Source organism: Saccopteryx bilineata, chromosome 1 (assembly GCF_036850765.1).
Source record: "Saccopteryx bilineata isolate mSacBil1 chromosome 1, mSacBil1_pri_phased_curated, whole genome shotgun sequence".
Lineage (NCBI taxonomy): Eukaryota > Metazoa > Chordata > Mammalia > Chiroptera > Emballonuridae > Saccopteryx > Saccopteryx bilineata.
This window is the reverse complement of record NC_089490.1, coordinates 395,701,497-395,705,889: the sequence shown is the minus strand read 5'-3', so window position 1 is coordinate 395,705,889 and position 4,393 is coordinate 395,701,497. Positions and strand designations below refer to the sequence as shown.

Here is a 4,393-nt window from a genome sequence, read left to right as displayed (position 1 = left end):
GAGGAAGCATTTCAGGAGCGGGCTTAGCTGGAGAGCCAAGAGGAAGGGCCTGGAGTTGGGGCCAGGCCGTGCGGGGAGTCTGACTTCGAGCGTAGGGTGCCGACGGCTGGTGAGGCTGTCAAGGAGCCGTGGGGCTCCGTAATGGGGGACGGGTAATGCCAGGGTCCTCGTGTTCACACTCTGCAGGCAACGGGGAGCCATTGTGGATGCTTGAGGAGGAGAGTGGCATGATCAAACACTTTATAAGATATCTGGTAGCAAGGTGAAAATGAATTAGCCGTCAGGAACCAAAGGAGGAGTTACCAGGGGGCTGTTGTGATGGAAACGGAAGCTCTCTGCAAACTGCAGGACAGGATAAAACCCACAGGTGAAAAAATTTGACTAGGGACTCCTTTGAATGAGCGGCCTTGTCCTCTCTGGCAGGGGTTCAGTGCTGTGCTGTCCTTCCCATGGAGGGTAGCGGGTTGAGCTAATTTCACATCCCCTCTTCTCCCCTGTCCCCTCGTGTGCAAAGGCGGAAGATGATATAAGGCTAGTCAGGCCCAGAGCGAGGTTGTGCCCGGGCAGATGGAAGCTGTGTCCCACGTCCTGAAGGAGCAGAAATCTGCCCGTCTTCATGATGGGCAGACTCACGTTGCCAGGAGTCCTTACTTTCAGATGAAGACTTGTATACCAGTTGGAGGGATAGGCCCAAGTTCTACCAAAAAAGCAGAGTGCTCTGAGAGTCCATTTTAAGCCCTCAAGATGATCCAGTGTCACTGGCCTTTTGGAGTCCTTTTAAATTACACCTCTCAGCTTGACATTTCTTTTTTTTTTTTTTTTTTTTTTTTTTTTACCAAGAAACAGTAAAAATATGAAGCTACACAACTTGAGTGGAGGTTCAGGTAATATGGTCTCCATAGCTACGGGACAAGTCATTTAACACCTAAGTCCTGTCCTCAGTTTCCCATCTGTAAACGAATTTGGACACACGGTAGCTGAGTCCCCTCCTGCTGTAATGGTCCCAGGCTCGTGGCCCGGGACACTAGATGTCGGGTTGGAGTCCTGACTCCGTCACCCGCTAGCTGAGTACCCAGGCGAGCTCCTTGACCTCTCTATGCCTCAGTTTCCTCATCCAAAAAATGGTGGTGATGAGAGAACCTGACTCACAGGCTGCTGGAAAGATGAAATGACTTAGGAGAGGTTAGCTGCTGGTAGGGAGTGCTCAGAGGGACTCGTCACTTGATAGCCAAATGGTGGGAATGACTCATGTGTCTATCATAGATGAACGAACAAATAACACGTAGTCTATTCATTCAATGGACTATAACTCAGCCTTTACAAAGGACATTCGGATACAGGCTTCAACACGGATGCACCTCAGAGACACACTAAGTGAACGAAGCCAGTCGTAAAAGGACAAACACTGCATGATTCCATTTCCTTGAAGATCCTAGAGCTGTCAGGTCCTTAGAGACAGAAAGTAGGCTGGCGGCTGGCAGCAGCTGGGGGAGGGGAATGGGGGCTCACTGTTCAGTGGGGACAGAGTTTCCATTCTAGAAGAAGGAAAATGTTCTGGAGGGGATGGTGGTGATGGTAGTACAACGATGTGAATGTACTTAATGCCCTTTACCTGTACACTGAAAAATGGCAAAAAAAAATTGTAAATTTTATGTTTTGTGTATTTTACCATAACTTAAAATAAAATAAACACTGTTGTTGGCCCTGGCCAGTTGGTTCAGCGGTAGAGTGTTGGCCTGGCATGCTGGAGTCCTGGGTTCAATTCCCGGCCAGGGCACACAGGAGAAGCGCCCATCTGCTTCTCCACTCCTCCCCCTCTCCTTCCTCTCTGCCTCTCTCTTCCCCTCCCGCAGCCAAGGCTCCATTGGAGCAAAGTTGGCCCAGGCTGAGGATGGCTCCTTGGCCTCTGCCTCAGGCACTAGAGTAGCTCTGGTTGCAACAGAGCGCTGCCCCGGATGGGCAGAGCATCACCTCCTGGTGGGCGCGCCGGGTGGATCCTGGTCGGGCGCATGCGGTAGTCTGTCTGATTGCCTCCCTGTTTCCAACTTTGGAAAATACAATACAATACAATATAATACAATAAAATAAAATACAATAAAATAAAATAAACACTGTTGTTATCTCCAGTCTCAGCTATCAGGAGGGTTTCTCTAGAGAGAAGAGCCCAAAAGGATGTGAGAATTCCTGTGGGCCCCGTTAACTGGCGGATAGAGCTCAAATTTTGCTCCCCTCGCACCGTCTCGGTTACCGTGAGTTTCCTTTCCGCCTTCATGTCCAACCCTATCCGTGTTGCCCGCCAGGAGAACTACGGGACAGCCCGGAAGGGACAGCTGGAGGGAGAGGAGTAAGAGGCTCCACAGAGGGCCTCCGGGTCTGCTGGGGCTCGGGCTGCAGCTCCCGGCCCTCGCCACCCACCCAATGGGCGCTGCAGAAGTGGGTTCTCATGGAGTCCCCTCAGATTGGCGCCAGACGAAACAGATCCCAGAGCAGCAACGCTGAGGCTCGGGGACTGTTGAGTTTGAAGGCCCCGGGGTCCCCTTTGTGCCCTCAGCTAAGCCATTTTCCTGTGGGACCCACAGGAGGTGAGGGCCAGCCAGCCAGCCTTGGGCAGGTGATTCTCACTTACAACCCATCCCAGGGAAACGCCCCTGACAGGTGCTTCCCCTGGCCTCCGCTGAAGGAACCCCTTTTCACGTTTTATTTAATAAATCTGTACTGACCGCGTCCTCTAGGCGGGACCCGAAGCGGTGCTGTTCAACCCGGGCTGCACGTCGGCACCACCTCAGGGATGATGCTGATGCTGCAGCAGCTCCCAGCGGTTCCGGTTCCACTGGTCTGGGGGCGACCGGGTTGGGGGTTTTAACAGCTCTCCGGGTAACTGTAGGGCGCAACCAAGGTTGAACACCGCTGCTCTGAAGTTCAAACAAGAACTGTGGCCTCCACCAGAGAAGGTCAGAGGAGCCACGGACACAACAGAGTGGTGGCCTTTCAGGGGACACTCATGCCAAGCGGCAGTGTTCAGCTGTTTCCAGCGAGCAGAGCCATTGGCTGGTTCGGTCTTTGCACACACAGTGTCGAGAAGGCCGCGCCGTATGTGCTGAAAACACAGTTTTGTAAAAAACATACTGTACTTTCCCCAAATGGTCACTTTTCTGCAAGTCATGGTGTCTGGGCTTTTCCCTTTGGCTTGCCTGTAACTGTTGAGAGGGGTGTGGTCAGAATAACCCTGCCGCCTCCTGTGGGTGTCTGCTGACTGCACAGGGCTCCCGCTGACTTCAGCTCACCTGATGTAACACGCTGTCAGCGGGGTTTCTCCTCTCAATCACGGTCACGTCTGCTGTCCCTTCTATTTTGAAATCCGTGTGTGGCGAGGAGCTGACTCACTTCCCCAAGCTAACGGAACGCTCTGCTTCCTGGATCAACAAACCCAGCGGTCGCCTCCCCCGCTAGAGTTCAGGGAATGGGGTGGAAACGTCCAGATTTAACAGCAAGGGCACGGAATTCTCATCCCCAGTCCTCCACTCCCGGGCAGCGGGGAAAGAGGGGTGTTGTACGGACAGCTGGGCTTTGGGATCTTTGCCGGGAAGAAGAGGTCGTGAACCCTCACGCAGACCTTGGAGGAGGGGACCACCAGAACATGTCTCCCACTTGCGTAGATCTGGGTGTTCAGCTGGGTGACCCGGGCACTAACTAGCTTTTGTTCAGTCATTCGAGACACATTTCTCACCAGACACTCTTGTTCTAAGCTCCTGAAAAAATGGCCAAGGCGAGACAGGTACGGACCTGGCCTCTTTTTTATTTGTTAAGACTGTTTAGAGCCGGTCTAGCTTTACAACGTAATTGGGAGAGCGGTACAGAGACGTCCCAAACACACCCTGGCCCTACCCGTGCGCAGACTCCGCCAGGGCCACCGTAGCTCATCAGAACGGTGCAGTTTGACCAAGGATGAACCTACACGGACACGTCATAGCCACCCGAAGTTCGTAATCTCCCTCAGGGTTCGCTCCTGGTGTTGTACACTCTGGGGCAAGAGGAAGTTTACAGTTACTCCTATAGAAAATAGCACAATAATTAATAAACGATAATACAAGAATAAACTGTGTTTCGCGTACTCACAACTGTAAATCTACTTTTGCCCGCCCTGTATGGGCTGGGACAGATGTGTGATGCCACGTATCCACTGGTACAGTGTTCTAGAGTCATTTCAGGGCCCTGAAATCCTCTGTAGTCAGCCTATTCATCTCTTCCTCCCCCGCCCACTGATCTTTTCATTGTCTCCACAGTTTTCCCTTCCCCAGAACGTCATCTATATAGTTAGAATCATACCATAGATAGCCTTTTCAGATTGGCTTCTTTCATTGATCATATTCAAGCAAGGTTCCTCCAAGGCCTT

At 52.1% G+C, this 4,393-nt stretch overlaps 1 long non-coding RNA gene across 2 annotated transcripts; it reads right to left on the bottom strand.

Moving 5' to 3' along the window:
- Positions 1-1,162: 1,162 nt before the first annotated feature.
- LOC136320885 (uncharacterized) lies at positions 1,163-3,375 on the bottom strand. Of its 2 annotated transcripts, none has more exons than XR_010728381.1 (3): positions 3,285-3,375; positions 2,721-2,878; positions 1,163-2,045 (listed from the first exon to the last, which is right to left on the bottom strand). It is a non-coding gene; the product is annotated as an uncharacterized lncRNA (long non-coding RNA). The 2 variants fall into 2 exon arrangements; XR_010728382.1 differs by having other exon boundaries at positions 1,163-1,619.
- Positions 3,376-4,393: the final 1,018 nt, after the last annotated feature.